At 45.2% G+C, this 20,376-nt stretch overlaps 1 protein-coding gene across 2 annotated transcripts in view; it reads right to left on the reverse strand.

The window, feature by feature from the left end:
* BRINP3 (BMP/retinoic acid inducible neural specific 3) overlaps nt 1-10,301 on the reverse strand; it is a 247,591-nt gene extending 237,290 nt beyond the window's left edge. The window contains exon 1 of one of the 2 annotated variants that reach the window (XM_088673731.1): nt 9,542-10,301. The gene's annotated coding sequence lies outside the window, so the exon portion shown is untranslated. Of the gene's footprint in view, nt 1-6,653; nt 6,990-9,541 lie in introns of those variants that run through there. The other variant, XM_035123029.3, reaches the window with a different exon arrangement.
* Nucleotides 10,302-20,376: the final 10,075 nt, after the last annotated feature.

The following is a 20,376-nucleotide window of genomic DNA, read 5'->3' on the forward strand; positions in this document are numbered from 1 at the left end:
TATTTTGCTGTAAACCACTGTCCTTTCACTATTGTGGTAAAGGGGGTCATAAGAATAATAAGAGGTAGACAAATGCGGAACAGATAAAAGAGAGGGATTCTTAGTCTCCCCCCCCCCCCAATTTTCCATCTAGACCTGACAAAACTAATGCTTCCTTTACACACACACACTTCCTTCAAAAGGATGTTACTGGATGAGCTTCTAGTCTGATCAACTGAAATATAATCATCTGTTTGAAGACTGATCCAAATGGAAACAGCTTCCTAAATAATGAAGTCTACCCTGAATTCAGTGGTGGGGAAAGTCAGCCTAATGAAAATTAACTTGAAGGGATGTTTGTCCACATCAGGGCTCAAAGGAGAGCAGGGCAGAAATTGGCAACTTTTTGGTTCACATGTGTGTAGGTTTGCTTTTTTTGATGAACCAACTCTGCCTTCTGCAGCAAGAGAGCTTCACTGTCCTCATATGCTTGTTTGTGTGTCTCCGATTTTGGATTTCTTTACTTGGAGCTCTGGCATTTCATCAGTGAACACCCGGAGCATGGAACACTGTTTTACTAAGCATACTGTATGCTGGAGTGGTAATAAAAGACTACCGGAAATTAGAATCTCTTTTTTCCCAAGCTACATTAAGATTCTCAGATAAAATTGCTCAGGTTCCCTACTTGGTCTATGGAATTATAATAGCTATGCAACTCAGCTAGCAACTGAGCGTAAGATAACTGTCCCTTCACTGGATGTACCGGTATATTGGTGCAATTTACACATATTGTATTCTCAAGGCGAGGCATTTTCCTGGCATATTATGCTCGAGGGGCCGTTTTTCTCCCATATTAAGAATGTGCTGGACACGGTGCATCTGATACCTTTCCTGAACTCAGATTATTCTCTGGAAATCATACCAGAGTGTACTCTGCCCACAAGATTCCTATTTCAGTTTTATTGTTCCGTCCATTATGGCTTATTTTAGAAGAGCACCCATTTGTCACACTGTGAAGAATGGGTGCAAGAAATTCTATTAAATCACAGGAGATTCTTCCAAGCAATATAACAGGACATCTTCTCTCCAAACTTGTGAACTGCTCTGCTTTCTCTGGCTGTCCAAAGGTTCACTTATTGCAGAGGGGTTGCAGAACTAAATGGCTGGGGGATGGGTGGGTTACTAGAAGTCATCAAGTCCAGAGCCTATATCAGGACTCAACAGACTTGCTCAAACACATTTGACATAGTTCCATCCACATAATCAGCAGTGAGCAGCTGAGAATGTTGTATACACAGCAGATCATTGCATGTGATGTGCAGCCATATCCCATCCATGTTTACTCAGAAGAAAGTCTCAATGAGCTCAGTGGGAATTATTCCCAACTAGGTGTGCATCATAAACCAAGTCACAAAAATCAACAACCAAGCCACCAGGGTTGCTTGCAAATATAAGCAGGGGAAAATACATTCCGCAAATGAGTGCCCTTAATACTCAAAGAGCATAAGATGCCTTTGGTGCATAGAATAAAGCAGAAGATAGGACACAGCATTATATCAAGTCAGTATTGTCAAAACTCACCAGTAGCAACTTTCCAGAATTTCAGGCAGATGTCTCTCCCAGATTGAACCAGGAACTTTTTGCATGCAGAAAGCATTTGCTCCACCACTAAGCAATGGCCCTTCTCCTATCTTTTGGGTTTACTCAAAAGGAAGTTACTGGGATGCAAGGAAAACATGCTGACTAAGAGAGGAAGCTATCACCTGGGAAGAATCCCATTCTAAGGCTACCACCTTAGACTGAGAGAACAATAGGCTTGCCTTTCTCCCCATTCCCCACCCAGTGCCAGATTTATGTATAAGCTAAACAAGCTATAGCTTAGGGCCCCACTCCCTTGGGGCCCCCAAAAAAAAATTAAAGGAAAAAACAACTGGATGTACATTTCCAAGATATAATATAAAAACAAAATAAAACCTACATACAGAAACCATGTTTTATATTGTGTAGGCTCCTATGATGTAAGTCAGGCATGTCCAACTTCCAAGAGACAGCGATCTACTCACCATATAAAAAGATCTACCCATTGTCATTGCCAGGAATTGTTGAGCTTTATTTAGGGGAGGGTTGGCCAAAGGTGATCACTAAACTCCATGCCACAATCTACCTGGGACACCCCCGCGATCTACCAGTAGATCACAATCTACCTGCTGGACATGCCTGATGTAAGTAATGGGCCCTGCCTGCTAGCCTGCACCCTAAAATATCACTGGTTTGCTCATTTCTATATATAGGGTGCCTACATTCTGCTTGTGCGAATGGCTTTAGATACCTATTAGGTCTATAAATTACCATATAGCATATATTCAACACAAAAAACAGCGACAGTTTGTTGTTGACAGTTTTACCTTCAGTAGTTTAGGGCCCCATCAAACCTAAATCTGGCTCTGCTCCCACCCCTCCAGCTGCAACAAAGAGATAATAGATACCAGCCTGCCTCACCCAAGTCATGTCCCGTTGTAATAGCCTTTGGTGCCCTGAGGGTTTAAGGCAATAATTTTTCTTGATGTGCTGCTGTTTGAAGGGGAGGGAAGGGGGAAAAACCTTGCTAGCCCCAAAGCATGGCCTCAGCCGGAAGCATCGTGTGAAATGCTACACAACCAAGGAACATTCTGCACCCACACACTTCTTCTATACACACACCAAGTAGGAAAAGAAGCAGCACTCCAGGTGGGAACAATAGAAGACATCTGCAATGATTGAGAAGTTAAAACACAAAGAAGTTCCTTCCTACCCACGACTGGCAACCCAACAGGGATTCTAGTTGAGGAACCCCAATTCTCCTTACAGTTTCCACATCAATAATGAAGAGAATTCTGCTCTCGAATTGTGTCTTTCAGCTCTCAGAAAGTTTGGGAGGGTCAGACATGGACTGAACCCTCTGAAAGAGGCTTAGGGGTGTAGTTTGCAAAGCCCACCATATACAAAGGGCAGGGTTCAGACAACATCTGATTATTCTCAGAGAGCATCATTTTTACTTACTGAGTGACTGAATCAAGTGGTGCTAAGTATTAGGTATGCATGCTAAAAGACAACTTTCTCTTTGCTTTTATAAAAATTAAGATGTCTGTTCTTTGCGGAAAATACTGCAATTGTTACAGAAACAAAATAAAAATGATAAGGCCTTCAAGTTTTAGTTGTAAAAAGAATTTAACGTATCAAAAAGTGAGGCAGTGGACCCTCCCAACTCCACCCCCCCATTTAGATTCCCCCCAATGAAATCTGAAATTATGTCGCCCGAAGTCTGCCTCTTATGAACTTTACACAGACAAATAAAAATTCTGAAGTCCCCCATATTTAACCCTCCCTGCCCCAAATAAGCCACAATGGGTTTTGCTTCAATAACTCTAGCATGACTTGGCTTGTGATTCTAGCTACAGCAGAGCAAATCCCAAACACCCTCCAGTGGAGCTCTTGTCTGGGAAAACATACACATGCATATGTACTCAAAAATACTGGTAAGTCTTAGTAGGTTCAGTGGGGTTTCCACCCTGTGCTAAATGGTATCAGTATCTATATTGACTTCCTGGGGTCTTTAGCTCCTTTTGTTTTGCTCCTTTTTTTTTTTTTTTGCTTTTATGTATATATATATACACACACCCCTTCCTAAAGGCTCATCTTGTCTCTCTCATATGTAGAGAAAGAGAGAGAGAGAAAGAAAGTTCTGCTTAATGCATAAGCCTCATAATTGAAAGAGCCCATTTGATTATATTGCAAAATGGTCACCCGATGAAGGGAGTTTCATTTTATGGTGCAGTCAACTGAAAATAAAAAGAAATGTCTTGAGATAGTTCTGTGATGGAGTCACTCACCAAAGGATGCAATTTAACACTTAATGGCATTTGCACAGGAAAGGCAGCAAAAGGCTATTGCCTAGGCTGCTCCTCTTACCTGTTTAAAAGCCCATCAGTCTGTGACTGTTGCAAAACAAGCCTACAAAAACCATGGCCGGTGTCTCTTCTTCTGGCGCACCTTCTACTCTACCTTCTCCTTTTTGTCCATATTCCACCCAGTTTCCCATCCCTCTTGCCCCTGAAGCAAACACAAGATGAGAAATGTCTCCTACCAAATTAGCCTTCGGGAAACCTCTTCCTTTAACAAACTTGCATAAAGGGCTCCTAGCCACAGAAAGCACCTTGGCAGGAAAGTATATGAAGATAAGCAAGCCCTCTGCATAAATTAGAAAACTTGGCTGGGCAGTGTGACTCTCAAGTAGGAAAAGTGACAAAACACCAGCACAGCCCATTCAGTGTCCCCCTGATGGGAGCAGAAGCTTAGTTAGTGCTGGAGTCAGCAGTGGACTCAAACCATCTGAGATTTCTGGAGTCTGCTACCATCTGGCTGCAAAAGTGAGACACGCCTCAGTGAGAATTCCCTAATACCTGTCATGGTGGGAATAACAATGTTCCAGACTACACACACACACACACACACACACACACACACACACACACACACTACCAGAAAGAGAGACTTGCAGCGTCTATTTAAAGAACATTTGGGGACCCTGTGTGCTCCCTATGCTTGACCCTATTCTTTGACATTTTCAAAGCTGTGGTCTTTCAGTTATTCTGTTACTTTGGCTCTCTCAACAGTCCCGTGTTATTATTCCAATTTGTGCTGAAATGTTGGGGGGAAAGGAAGGGAGGGAGGGAGGGAGGGAGGGAGGGAGGGAAGGAAGGAAGGAAGGAAGGAAGGAAGGAAGGAAGGAAGGAAGGAAGGAAGGAAGGAAGGAAGTCTGGTTAATGCTTATGCCTCATAATTCCAATGCAGGAATCTCAGCCCAAGCATCCATAAGAGATGGCCATCCAAGGAAGGAGAATTCACAAGCTCCCAAGGAAGACCGTTCCACCGTCAAACAGCTCCTACTGTCAAAAAGTTTTCCCTGATGTTAAGTCAGAATCTCCTTTCATGGGGTAGAACAGGGGAGCATTTTGGGGAGCTGGTTCAACCTCTGCATATTTTCCAATTTGGGGTCTTCCTAGGCATGAACAGGCCAGCAGAGTGTTATTACATGTAAGAGATTTCATATCACCACAGATTCAGTGCTTACAGTTCATGCATTCATATGCCGATGGCACCATGCGTGCAGCCCCCAAGGGAAATCAGGTGAGGCAGATGCCAAATTAATGGAGTTGTAACTTCAGGGAAGGGATTTACTGAGCTCCTTGTTCCTCTGCCTGTGTATTCCTTTCCTGTGTAACTTCTACTAGAGCATGAATGCAGAGGATAGTATGTGACAATTGAGAAAGGACCACCAAAGCAACATTTCACCGAATTAAACCAATGGTCCACCCAACTCAGGATTTTCTTCACTGACTGACAACTTCAGGGTTGCCCAGCTCTTATATGGATGGAACCTGGGAACTTTTGCATGGAAAGCTGAGGTTCTACCCCTGAGCTACAGTCCTCATTGCATGCCAGTGTGCATGAAACCACATGGCGAAGTGGTCAGTGTCCTACCATATGGCTGGTGATTGGGTGCAGATATCCTTGATGCCTGGCAAAGCATTACAGGACCAACAATAGACAACGTGCTATAGATTCATCTCACTTTGTTCTAAAGTGGGCATGGGACACAATGCGCAAAACCACCCACACCCAAATCTTCTCACATTCCCACTCCATCCACCCTGGCCTTTCATTTTGGCTGTAGTCAGGTTCCTCGTGCACTCTGCAATTCCCTGAAACTAGGGAAATGAACAGAACCATGGCTGCCATACCTTGCAATGAAAGGGAAAAGTCACCATATTCTGAGCTGCATTTCAATGAAGGCTAGCAGCGCAAGCAGGGGGAAAGCCACACAACAAATGTGCACCCTCTTGTACTTTGCATACTGATCCGTGTAAACCCTGCCTAGTCTCTCTGTCCAGCCCATACTGAAAACTTGCATCAACGAGTCATCAAAGCTTGGACTGGAACAGAGGTGATCATCATAATCCTGGTCCATTAAAAAAAAGAGGGGGGAGACTACATCTGTTTTGTTGTCTGGAGATCATGCCCCTTAAGGGAGAATTATTCCTCCCACCCCACATTATTATTGAGCTGTGCCACCTCTTTAAAAATCAAATCACACAAGCCAAAAATGTCACAGGCTGCCGAATGAGCTTTAGGATTTTATCTTTCCCCCCCTCCCCACATCTTTCCTGATTGGTGTGGCATTCCTAGCGGTGCCTCCACACCCCCGGTAAATAGTATTGAACAAGAAACAACACATTAAGGCTGATGGAGATTTTCGCCTGTGAAGCATGCCGCTTGCTCGCTCGCTGCCTGCAAATGCCCATTAAGACACCATTAATTGCATTGATTTATTTGCAAGCGATGCGCAGAAGGATGTTTGCTCGCCTCCCCTCCCCTGCACAGCCTGGCAACCGCCGCTGCCCCCCCCCCCGCCGTTTTACACCCAAACTCGACCCCCTGTTGCCATCTCTCGCCACTGTCACCAAGTTCTTTTCACTGACACCGGGAGCATCTCAGCACCCACCTTCTCTCTCCTTCACCCTCCTTGCACCAAATTGTACCCCCCCCCCCCTTCACACGATGACTCCAAACCCAGTGGTACAGTTCACCTTCGGGTAGCTTGTTAGGAGAGAGAGAGACAACGCGGAATCCCTTACCTATAGCTGGCTCGCCCGCGTCTGGCGTCCTCTGAAGCGCATCTATCTGATGATGCTCAAAGTTTCCGGATCCCCATGAGTTGAGCTAGCTCGGCTGCAGCTGCTGCGAGCTCGGCTGCAGCTCCTCGGAAGTGCAACCGACTAGCTCTGCTTGGGGATCGGTCTAATTGCACAAGTTCTGTCGGAAGAGGGTGGAAGGGGAAGGGCAGCTTTGGCAAGGAGGCAGAGAAAGAGACAGAGGGGGATCTTCTTCTCTTGGTGAGGCTGGAGACTCTGCTGCGAAAAACCACGCACCGCCCGCCTGAGCAAGGTGACTCGTCTTCCTTCGCTCCAGCTGGTGGCAGAACAGCTGGGAAGGACACGCGGAAGGGGGTGGGCGGAAGGGAGGGGGGCTTTACTCCGGTTTAATTAAACCGGAGCAGCTCTTGCCAACCGGATCTTCTCTTCGAGATCCGGGGGGGGGGGACGTCCACGCTTTATAACCCCCCCCCCTTTAAAGTGTCCTTAGGTCCCTTCACTCCAGAGACGGATTAAAGTGGGAATAATTCATCCACGCGCATCGCTGTCCTAAAGAAGATTAGCTTTGGTCTGTCTGGTCCAATATTATGTCCCCAGACGTGGGTCAGAGAAGTGTCGTAGGAGACTGATAAGAAGGAGGGCATGATGAGGGCAATGGCTTTCCTTTTATCCCAAGGATCTGATCATCAAAGGTGGTTCTGGAATTCCGACGAGGAACCCCTAAATTCCAGGGCACTGGTGAGGCTAACCTGCGGCCATGAGGATTTAAACTCAACCTCCCCACACCACGCCACCCATCAAGCGAGTGTGGCTAATGGCCAGAGGTGACGGGATCTGGAGTCTAGCAACATCTGGAAGGTCCAAAGGTTCCACACAAGTCTCTGCTGGAGAACAGCTACTCCAAGCGTTAGGTATGCCGATGACAATAAGTAGTTCTGAGGGTTAGACTAAGGAGCAAGCGCGTCCACCTGTAGTAATCGTGAGACTGCATTTTAACGACCACCACAGCCTGCCGCAGAACGGGGAGGGGGGGGGACACATACGCTCATATCTGCCACTCACTGGGAGGGACATTTGCCCCCTTCGCTCTCCCTAATGGTCGCTTGCGAGTACAGAACTGGCAGGAATTATAATGCATTTACAGGCTGCTTTCGAGAGTCTTCATGCTTTTTTATATACGGTATTAAAAAAGGTAAAGGTAAAGGACCCCTGGCAATTATTCACAAAAACAGCAACAGCAAGAACCCCGTAAGATGGGTCAGCATTAGGTAGATGAGGGGCCGAAAGCTTGCCTAAGGGCCCACCTGGCAGATTGGACTTAATTCCAAAATGGGAATGCAACCAACACGTGTTTGCAGACAGACATCTGACAAACACGCTTTTCGGGGAGTGAGAGTTGTCTGCAACTGCTCCCTGCTGGATGGACCCCAAATGGCTAACCCAAGTCTGCTGCCAGGCAAGGTGTGTAAAGCATCCTTGGCCTGTGTCGGCTGCCATAGCCCCGAAATTTACCCGACACTGGTATGCATATATTGTATATAGCCCATCGCATATTAATGCAATGAAGTGTGTGTGTGTGTGTGTGCGAGAGAGAGAGAGACAGACAGACAGTCAGACAACAGTAAAAGTTACGCTCATCTCTCTTTCCGGTCCCTGCAGTTCCTCGCGCAGTTTATTTTTCACAAAAAAACTCTACACAAATAATAATAACGCAGAAGAGGTAAGCGAGAGAGAGAGAGATCTGCAAGAAGATGTGAGCTCCGGAAGAGAGATCCCCGACCAGACAATCAGACTTCCTCCGCGTTTTGGAGCCCTAGCTCAGTGAAATAGCATCTGCCTTGCATGCCGAGGGTGAAATGCAACAACGGTTTGGTTCCCTATCGCGAAGCTGTTGGGGGGCCGGGGGCGGGCGGGGGCGGATTCGCAACCCAAATGCGACTCTTGATTTCACAATTCCAAAAGCACCACCTTGAAAGGTCCCTTAAGCAAGCCCACCTCCCAGTCGAATCTGGTGGGGAATCTTCCCCCTTTCTTGGACTGAGGGACTGGTTGATCCCAGCCCTTCTTCTCCCCCAAATACTTCTTTAAGACCCCTCCCAGAAAATCTGGTAGAGGGCAGAGTCTCCCACAAAGACCAAATGGCGCCAGAGAGACACCCCAACGCGAAAGATGTGAGCTATGGGTGAGATCTTCTTCTTCTCTCTCACCAACCCTCCGAATAGGATGCCCACCAAGGGCGACGATGCCAGCCCCCCCCCCCGATCTTCCACCGCAAGCCCCTGACAAGTTAGCCCCTAGAAACCCAGATGTTTGGCACGCCACGAAACCAATAGTGCGAATGACACACAGAGCTAGGTGTGCCTTTGGGGGAGACGCGAGAGTCCCATGTGTCTCAAGTGAGCGAGCCAAGGCGCGATCAAAACCCGGAGCTTACAAACAAGGATCTGGTGTGTGCGCCTGTCATCTGCGAGAGAAAGGCAAGAGAGCACCCCCTCCCCATCTGTTTCAGCCTCCCAACATAATTTTCTTCCAGAAATGTAACATGTGGGATGCAATTTGCCTCGCCAAGAAATGCACCCCCCAATACACAGTGCACCCCCTAACTCGTCATTTTCTCTCTGCTGCGTCTGCGTGAAGGAAGGGGTTAATGGAGGAATGGAATATCCATAGCATCAACGGGAGTTAAATGGATAGGAAAGCAGCAGAGCGATAGATTTATTTAAGCTTCCCCTCCCCCCCTCCAATAATAAAATAAAATTTAAAAAGTCACAGAGACAATAGCTCATCAAACTGGCGATCGCTAAACATTGTGGGGAGGAACTGATGGAGGCTTCCTTAAATCTAACGTGCGTAAAAGGCGAGGCACTCACCGGGTGGAATTTCAGGAGGCGAGGTGTCTGGGCAGCAAGCGGTTCCACGAGTCGAGCGCGCATCCCATTGTAGTTCCAGAGGTTTGGATGCACTTCAGAACAGTGGTGAGGGACAGCGATGGGCGGCGTGACGTGGGGGTGTCCGCCAGAGCTTCCTTAGCGGCGCTGAGAGAGAGGGAGACCCAAGTAACAACGAACCACCGGGCAAGCGGTGTGCCGGACGCACGCGTGTGTGCCTGCCACAGAGCCCAGGAAACAATGAATGGATGCGAAAATTAAAAAAATAAAATAAAGGGAGACCGGACAAATGCAAAGGAAGAGTTGCGGGGAGGCAGGCGGGCGGGCGGGCGGGCGCTCAGAGTCAGAGAAGCGGAGATTTTAAAGCTGATCCTTTAAGGCAAAAAAATAGGTGGACGAGATTATATTCATCCAAAGAAACGGAGACGACGAGAGGCTGGCTCTGTGCGTAAAAACCACAGCAACCCAAGACCGAGTGAGCCAGGTGGTGCTGGAGAAGAAGCGAGGCGCAGAGAGAACTACAGCAGAGGCTGGTCTCAACCTGATAGATATAGCGGCGGAGCTGATTTAGGGAGCTGGAGGGGAGGATCTAATAGGATTCGGGAGGAGGAGGGGGGAGATCGGGTGGGCAGGAAGAAAAGACTCTCTCTCTCCCTCGCTTTTGAAGGGCTTGGCACATCAGCCCGCCACCTTCTTCCCAGGTTGCTAAAGAAACTCCTTCCAGAGACTCAGTGGAAATCTCTGCCCTTCCCTTCGGTTACATTATATACTAACCGTGCAAGGCTACTTCTCTCAATAATTTTGTCCCAACAATCGCAACACGCCGGGGCCGGGAGGCAAAACTCCCGTGAAACCAACCGGGAAAGGCATTGAGGAAACCAGCCAGCTGCCCGATCTTTCCGGGTTTGTTTTAATTTTGCAAGGAGCTGGAGGAGGGATGCTAAAGAGACGACTGGGGAAGGGAGGCAGTAGTTCTCTGAGTCAACGCGTATATAACCCAGTTTGCAAGACTCGCCGTGGGGGTGTTATAATGGCACAGGCTCGAACCAAAAGAGGGTTTAGAGGATGACCCTGGTCCCTGGGGCCGCTGGGTTTGTCTCTGTGGGACGGAGAAGCTGGTATCGCCTCCTTCTGGTTTGGTGATCTTGCAAACCAGAGGGCGGGGAGATCAGCTTCTCTCCCTCCAGCCAGTCTCTCCGCACGACGCACGTGATGTCTCGGCTCAGAAATCCAGCATGCGTGCGCGCGTGCATTTTTGCTACGCGCGAACTTGAGCAACATGCATGAAACTGACCGGAGGGATCGCTCGCTTTCTCTTTCGCAGCTAGGAGTCTCCGTGCTAATCTCCCTCTCTCAACCCCGCCTGGCTTTCTAATGTCGAAGAAGGGAGGGGGGCATCCCTCCTTTGATTTCTTGCACCCCCATTGCACGCATGTTGACTCGGAAGTGAAAATCCCAGAGATTTCAGTGGGGCTGACTCCAGAATAGTTCCAGAAACACTTGAGGTGGAGTCATTGGGTGGAAAAGTGAAGGTGCGAGCAGCTTACCCCAGCAAGGCAATGAGAAAAGTAATCCTGATAAATGATCTAATTTTCTAATGCTAAGAGAAAAGGGATCGCCTATTAATCTACTTGCTCTTCGCCATAAGAACAAGACGGTGCTTGAGTCACTGGGACACCCCGCAAACAAAACAAAAGACACCCTCCCCAATCATCCTTACCTATTTTAGCTTGAATATTAAGGGATGTGGGGAAGAATACTTAGTGTAGAGTTGCCTCGCCTATACTACCGGTACGCATCTCTCTGTCCTGCCCATTTTTCACCTGTTCTCATATTAGCGTTGAACTGACCCAAGCGGTGCTACCGGATTGCTCTTTTGCATTGCTAAGGAAGCCACCGCTTTAGAAACCTCCAGTCTGATGCTTTTCCAGCCTGACACCGGCTTCCCCGAGGCTTCTCACAGTGGAAGGGTAATTTGCACTTAACAGTGTAAACCGCTGCCTCGCAGAGTGCTTTTCTCTTCAGGTATTTGCCTTCTGCTCTAACGTGGTCACGCCCGTTGCCATGCCTTGTGCTCCCTGCATTTCCAGAATGCATACATTGCAGCAAAGGAGAAAACATGCATTCTTCCCCCACCACCCACCCCAACTATTTCATCCAAGTCTGTTTGTCTTTTCAAATCGCACTGGGAGATCTGTGAGCACACCACACTTTGCTCTGTGATTTTCATCCTGCCACAAGAAATCTGTTTTCAATAGGGCTGATCCATTCCCACCCTTCCTTTTTTTGAGCTTCTTCTGAACTACTGGAGAGTTTCAGTCCTCCATGAAGGCTGAAATAGCCTTCCCAGTTTTGCCAGTCATGAAATTTTGGTGCAACTGTGAATTCAAATTTGGTATTATTTTAATATTTAAGAAAGCAATGGGCTTGGCCTCTCCTCCTTCTCTCTTAGTTTCATGACTCCCACAATATGAAATACAGTGGAACCTCGGTTTATGAACACCTTGGTTTACGAATTTTTGGTTTACGAACGCCGCGGACCCATCTGGAATGGATTAATTCACTTTCCATTACTTTCAATGGGAAAGTTCGCTTCAGTTTATGAACGCTTCAGTTTATGAACAGACTTACGGAACCAATTACACCCATGCTTCGGGTTAAGTACGCTTCAGGTTGAGTACTCCGTGGACCGTCTGGAACAGATTAATCCACTTTCCATTACTTTCAATGGGAAAGTTCGCTTCAATTTATGAACGCTTCAGTTTATGAACAGACTTCTGGAACCAATTGTGTTCATAAACTGAGGTACCATGGTAGCAATAGATATCAAGTGATATTCACTGCTGGAAAATGTCACACCCACCCCAAATATTCAACTAGTTTTCAACTTTCCATCCCATAGTTGCATACACATGTGGTTAATATTCAAGAACAGAGTCATCAACAGTAGCTTGCTTTTAATGTGCAAATGCCTTTTACTCCTCTCAGAAGTTTTTGTGTACAGTACAACTGAAAGGATTGTATTCAATTGTACAGAATTCCAGTTTCACCACTCAGAGCTGGAATATAAAGTTTCAAATTTAACAGAATGCAAGAAGCAACCTCAACCTTTGAGTGGCTGCTCCCATGGGGGCTCCCAAGATAACTGGCATCATTAATTAAAGCATTTTCAGTGCATATCACCCCAATGTGATGAATAAATTGACTATGATTGTCATCATAGTATAATCAAGAGAAAACAAAATGAAGAGTTTAAAAACAGAGCCAGCTGAGATGGATATATTAGTAGCATCAGACTGATCAGACATCTGACTGCATGGCCCCAACCAAATCTCATTTGGTTAGCATCACATTCTCATGGGTGGACAAATATAAATTTGAGATTCCAGGCATTCCGTGAGTGCACCATCTATATCTACCAAAGTAATGGATAAAAGAAAGGAGAAATTAAGAAGTGCTAAGAATGGGATGGAATCCACACTGTGAGTTTGAGTACAGTATTTGATTTACATACAAAGTATGCAGTTTCTGTCTCAGTGGGCCAACATTTAGAACTACTGTATAGAATCACAGAATTGTAAAGTTGGAAGGGACTCTGAGGATCAACTTGCCCAACCCACTGCAATTCAGGAATATGCGGGGATCGAACCTGCAACTTTGGCATCATCAGCACTACACCCTAACCAACTGAGCTATATTTGTGCACTGTCAATTTGATGCATTTGTGAGCTTATGCCTTTCTCTAGTTGTTGGTCTATGCCATTTCTAATGAAATCTCAGCCAGAGTTCTTTGCAGTCGTCCCACTGATAAAATAACCACCCCTAAACCATTGCTGCAGATGATGGAATTAACATTGACCAAGGAGCTTCTTAAATGTGTTTATTCAAGAGTCACCCAAATTAGTGCAGAGGCTTGCTCTGCTCCTTCCCATGTGACCATCATGCTACTTTCTTTTGGAAGGCTAGCCATATTGGTCTGTGGCAGGGAAATAAAATAAAATAATAATAATAATAATAATAATAATAATAATAATAATAATAATAGCAGCAATCACCATACTTAACACGCAAGTGTTATTGAGGAATTTATGCTAAGATACTTGGCTATGACACAGGAAATCCCCTAGATAAAATTTCATCCAGCTAAAATCCTACCATAGACTCCTTACGTGACCTTGGGCATGGCACAATATCTCAGGCTCAGCTTCCTATATTGAATCTGGGGGTCAAAGTCAAGCTAGATGAGAATCATGGGCTTTACAACCATATTTTCCTTTCATACATGAATATAGGTGAAGGGGATTTTAAGGGAAAATCTACCAGAAAGAAAGGAGCTGCTTTCAATTCTGCATGCTCCTTATGATATCACAATGGAGCCAAATCTTATTGGCTGTGTACACTGCGAAGCCATCCTATTGACTGCATGGCCCCTGGTTGGGACAACCACCCATATGAGTAATCCAAGGATAAAACAGCAGCAGCAGCTACCAGGAAAAAACACCATGCAGAATAGCCTTGAATCAGGGGTCCCCAAACTTACCCGGCTTTGGGCCGGATGCCCGCCGCGCCGATCGTGCAGCGGGCCGGAGGGCGGGGGAGCACGTGGCCGTGCGCACCCATGCACATGCGCTATTTCTGGCACACTCCCGACCTGGAAAGCACCAGAAATAGCTTGTGCAAATGTGCAGAAGCCTCCTCTGACCTGGAAGTACACTGGAAATGATGCTTGCGCATGCGCACAAACTATTTCCATCGCTTTTCTGGGTCGGAAGTGGGCAGCCGTGCCGTGCCAATAAGAGAGGACAGCAGGGGTCCCCGGGGGCCACATAAAACCTATTGCCAGCAACAAGAAACATCATAGCCAGGCACTGGAGGGACCTGTCAGGGGTAAGCATGGTCCAATGGTACCAAGCTGTATGGGAAACGGCCCTACTAGAAAAACTAACCAGTAAGCTGAAACTGACACGGGGACAAACAGAAGAAGACACCTTCACCCCAGTATGGTTCCCCTTCATCACTTATACAGCCCAACAAGACAACGACAAAAACTTACCGTCAGCATACAAATCAATATGGCTAACCTAATCAAAACACCCTCCCTCCCCACTCACACAAGAAACTAAAGATCATCACAGCCAACCACAAATGAGCAATCACACCCTAAGACGAATCCCGACCTCTCTCACCAACAGAGAAGCACGAACAAACAACAGAGAACCTGCACAAACGACGCTGACACCGAAACCCTACACATAACAAGAAAAACAGAAACATTGACAATCCACCACACCCAACTCCCCATCCCACCCACCTCTTTCCCCCCTCCTCATAATGTCTCAACAAGTAAAATTGATGTGTAAAACTGATGCATGAGACACTGCACTACCTTTGTAACCCCCCAAAATCCTTAATAAAAATAATTATAAAAATATAAAATTATATATATATAAAAATATAAAAAATATAAAAAAATAAAATGTGGCCCCTGGGCCGTATTCTGGGGACCCCACAGAAAGGGGAAGACAGGAGTGCCTGGCGTGCTCTGGTCCATGGGGTCACGAAGAGTCAGACACGACTAAATGACTAAACAGCAACAACAAAGGTGCACATTCACATTGTAGTTTGCTTTTGAGGCAGCTGCATCTCTACTCCAAATAGCCAGTTTTGTTTTTTGTTTTTTTACTTCAAATCATTGAAACTGGGAAACATTTGGTGCAGTTCCCTTTCTGCTCACTTTCCTGCAGATTCATTTGTACCGCTAGCATTTTGTGTGAGCTAATACGGCCACCTTTGCAAACTGACTGACTGCACACCAGCTTTAATGAGTTCTCTCTCAACATGCTACTGCACTGTAATTCTTCATTAAAAGAAATCCCCTATCTATCCACTGCGTGTTTAGTCAGCAGAAATTGTGCTTGGCTATTTGAGACACTTGGGAGGAGGAGGATAGGAGGGAGGAAGTGTTGCCCTTAAACTAAAATTATGATCAAGTCATTAAAATTAATATAAGCAACATTGCTTAAGCCTTGCATCTGTTATGATCTCAGCATTTTTAGTGTGCATGTATTATTGCATTTCCAGGATTGGTGTCCTAAGATGTACAATATATAAATGTAAAAATACTGTATATTAATTAAAACTTACTCTCATCTAGTGATATTATTATTATTATTATTATTATTATTATTATTATTATTATTTTAAAACTTGATCCACACCTTCATGGCTTTAAGAGATCTCTATACTTTCTAGGATTTATTGCTCACATTTATTAAACTGGCATATGTAGCTGAATGGAGTTTTCACAGTAGGAGGTAAAATAGTATATAATGTAGGCATTTTATCTTGGAACAGCCTTTTGACCTCAATAAAGTTGAAATTCATTCATCAGGAGTTCAGTGAAAATGCTTGGACATGAATCTGCCCCACTGAGAAACACAAGCCCGGGGGGGGGGGCATTTTATCATATAGTATTGTTTACCACCCTCCATACATATGTATTCCAGAGCAATTCGCAAACACATTTGTAAAAATAAAGCACAATTGCACAATTAAAATACTACCTGCAGCCCCACACGTTAGAACATGAGCACCTTTCAAATTCATCACACATGCAAAGACCACTTTCAGGCAGCAGAATGGATAACTCAAGACCACATTAACATTATGTTAAATTCAGAGTGTGCAGTTTTGTACTGTATTTGGCTTTTATTTTTACTTATTTTTCAACTCTTTTTGGGATTACAGCATATGGGACAGGGAGGTTTATCCCTTCCTTTCCCCAGCTGCAATCCAGCCAAAAATGACACACACACACACACACCTGCCAACATGGTGCAAGAGCTAGAATCCCCCCCCCTAAGCTCAATAGCTCCACAAGGGGCTGATTTTTGTCCAGACTACAGTTGTGCAGTGGGCAATGCTAGAAGGAATAAAGCTCTCCTCCCAAGATGGTAGATTTCCAATATGGATTGAGACTTCTGCACCTGTAATCTCGACAACAAACTGAAGATGCAGTTGAAATTTGGCCTTGAGGGTCTCATTTAAAACATTTAATAACTCTCTTTTGTGGGATGTGAAACACAGAGCAGTCAAGCACAACATCCCTAGAGTGGACATAAAAAGGGGATGTCTGGACCAGCCAGTCAGAACTTCCTGTTTCCTCCTAGGCTGGGACAGACTTCCTCTACATGTGACCAGAGGTGGGCGTGGCCTCACCTGTGCAGGTAACAAAAGCATAGGACTGGCTGCCATCTCTCTCTCTCTCTCTGACTACATTCATCGAAGAAGCAACATCCGCTTAGTCCAAGATGCTCTCTTGGCTCCAGCCAAGAGAGGATAAAGGAGCTGTCTCCTTATGGAATAGTTTCCAAGTATATTACTTTTGTAACTTAAGTCTGCCTTCTGGGATCCACCTGTGAACAGAATGAGGGAGTGAGTAAACTCTTTTTATACTTTTATAGAAGACTAGTGCCTATTTCTTTTATGAGAGACTAAAGGGGAAATTACCAGGTAACTTATTTTAGAGGCTTTAGTGGGCCTGAGCAAACACATCCGCTGTGCAAGTTTAAAAAGGGGAATGCTACTCTGCTAAATTGTAGAACTGGTTAACACAAGTTGGAAAGGATATAATCAAACAATATATCCTCTCCTGCATCCCTGAACATTCCCACACCTTTCCTTTAAGATCTTTTTTGAAAAAATCCTATCTTTTAAAATCTCTGAAAGAACATAAATGTCTTAACCTGGAACCTAAAAGATAGCAATGGAGGCATCAGGCACACTTCCGTAGAGATGAAACTCCACAACCAGGACACCACTGATGTAATTACCCTTTTGGTACCTCCTATTCCAGCCGAACCTCAGATTTCATCACTTCTCTACAATGCAGGTTAGCTGCTTCTTATGTGTACCTTTTCAAATTAGGACTGCAATTGCTATATACAGTCAAAGCACTATGGTGGTACTTTAAACAGCCATGGCTTCCCCCAAAGAATCCTGAGAACTGTAGTTTGTTAAGGGTGGTGAGAGCTTCTGGGAGACCATTGGTTCCCTCACAGAACTATGACTCTCAGAGTGGAATCTTCCTCTTCCCAGAGAACCTCCATTTTGGGGAGGAGAGGGATGAAAGAACCACTGAGAAGACAGAGATAATAGACTGAATGGCAACCTTGTCAAAATGACAAGTGAAGTGAACACAGGACCACACACACCAGAGTGAACACCTTGGGTTTCATCCAACAGTATCCTTCCCCTCATCAAAGGACTTTTGTTCCAGTAGAGACTTCCATGAATAGAAGGGCTAGCAGACCCTCCAGACGTCCCTATTTTTCAGGGACAGCCCCAGATTTACAGAAGCCACCCCAGTTTCTGATTTGATCCTGGAATGTCCCATATTGCTATTTTCATCTGAGAAATGTTAGAGGGTATGGTTGGATGTCCCTATTTTCATTGGAGGGTATGGGGTTATGCAACCCCCAAGCCAAGGAGATAAGAAACCTTCAGAAGACATCTGAAGGCAGTCCTGTAAAAATGTTTCATTATGTTTTTATATATGCTGGAAGCCGCCAAAATTGGGGCAACCCAGTCAGATGGGTGGGGTATAAACAACAACAACAACAACAGTTAGCATACAGCACTCAACCCACTTTTAATTCCCAGAAGCTTATATTCAGGAGCATCTTACCTCTGACCGTGGAAGCAGAAGATAGACATCATGGATAGGAGTGGATTCGGGAAGCTAGAGGAGAAAGTGGTAATCAGCTACAATCAACTGCCGCCTCCTCCTGTCTGCAAAAGCCTCTGCTGGATTGTAGAGTCTTCTGTGACTTGAAATATACTGCAGTGGTACCTTGGTTTACAACCATAATCCATTCCGGAGCTCCGTTGGTAAACCAAAACAGGTTGCAATGAAGCCACACTTCTGCCAATGGGGCCTCAAAAAAAAAAAAGTTCATAATCCAAAAAAATAAATAAAAATGGGTTGTAGTCCAAAGCAAGTTCGCAAACCTGGACACACACTTCCGGGTTTGACGTGTTTGTAATTCAAACTGTATGCAAACCAGACTGTTTATAAACCAAGGTACCACTCTATTGAATGCTCCCCTAGTTTTAAAGTACCCCATATCCCCTTTTCTTCCTTGCTGATGCGGAAAGCCATCACCTCTCTAGCATCTTGTTTCTATTTACTATGTCGATGAAGATAATAGGCATAAAAGATCTGAAGTGGGTGTTCATGGCAATGTTTGTTGTTAGGCGCTATTCTAACACAGGGATAAACACACATATATACACAAGCCACTAATGACACTCAACTAATACAGTACAACCCCTCAAACAAACTGCTTGACATATACCATTGTCAAGTGCGCAATTACAGTAAGTTGTTATTCAAGCATTCATCATTTGTCAGGCCCATTGAGGACAACGACGCAGGAAAACAAGAGTTGTGAACACGTTGGAGTAATATATGAGGCATAATGGGCACCTAATTAGGCAGTTAATGTGTGTTGCTTAGAGCTTATATCTCAAAATAATTTGCACTGCTGATGTTAACTGCAGCACTTATGCCTCATGAAATCTTGCCAGTAGCAGGACCATTGCTTAGCTAAAGTTTCCCAGACCTGAATGGATGAGTAGTTATTAAGAAGACTCTTAGTTAAGTTACTCAGCAGTCATAGAAAAAATAGACCATAGAGGTCTGGACCAATTACAAACAGGTTAACACCTTGGGGGTTGGGCAAGGATAAGGATAAAAGCATTTTTGTATTATTATTTTTTTGGGGGGGGGGATAGTCAACCTTTGTGATATTTTTTGAGTGTGCTTACTATCAGCAGCAGGAACAGTCACAGATTCATCTTTTATTTTTAATAGCACTGCAAGCGGTAGTGGGAGGACCAACATAACTCCTCTTCCATATTGCCCCATAAGTCTCATTGCTCCAGGTCATTATGGGAGGGGAAAGATGGTACCTGTCATGCTCCCCCCCCATCTGGCCCCTTAGACCAGGCATCCCCAAACTTCGGCCCTCCAGATGTTTTGGACTACAATTCCCATCTTCCCCGACCACTGGTCCTGTTAGCTAGGGATCATGGGAGTTGTAGGCCAAAACATCTGGAGGGCCGCAGTTTGGGGATGCCTGCCTTAGACTATCCGAAGGAAAAAAACAGATGTTGAGCAGATATAGGCTTCTCCAACTCAGTGGTGGACCCTTAGAGTTTCCTGAAGGCTACCCTCCCACCTTCCTTGGGCTCTGAGGACAAGGCCTAATCCCCATTCCTTCCATGGTGTAGAAGTTAGCGCAGACAGAACTGGACAATGACCCTTTAAATCTTCACAGTACAGACCTTAACAAGCCTACATAAAGTTTCAGAGGTTCAAAACTGTCTGCTGAGATCTAAAGCTATCTAAAGCTGTGTTAGAAGAGTTGCCAAGACTTTCCCAGAGATACTTCGTCTGGCCTGCTTCATTTCTTGGTTCATCTTTTCCTGTGATTCCAAGCCCCAGCAGACCAGGATAGTGGCCACTAGGAATTCTGGGAGATGCCAAACCGTTCACATTTTGCCCGTGTGGGCTGTGGCTGAAACACACATATTTCCAATTTCAGTATTATCTTGTAGTCTGTGGAGCTGATTTCAAAAACCCAGAAACCACTCTGCAGCTAATTATATGGGTATATGTGATTCTATACTTTTTTTAAAAAAAAACCCTTTAAAATTATTGCTAAAGGATACCTCCAATAATTTCATTAAATTCTGTTACAGCAATACCACGTTTCATTTCAAGGCTGTGGAGAGCTTACCGTTATCAATCAATC

This window comes from Zootoca vivipara, chromosome 7, assembly GCF_965207765.1.
Source record: "Zootoca vivipara chromosome 7, rZooViv2.hap1.1, whole genome shotgun sequence".
Lineage (NCBI taxonomy): Eukaryota > Metazoa > Chordata > Lepidosauria > Squamata > Lacertidae > Zootoca > Zootoca vivipara.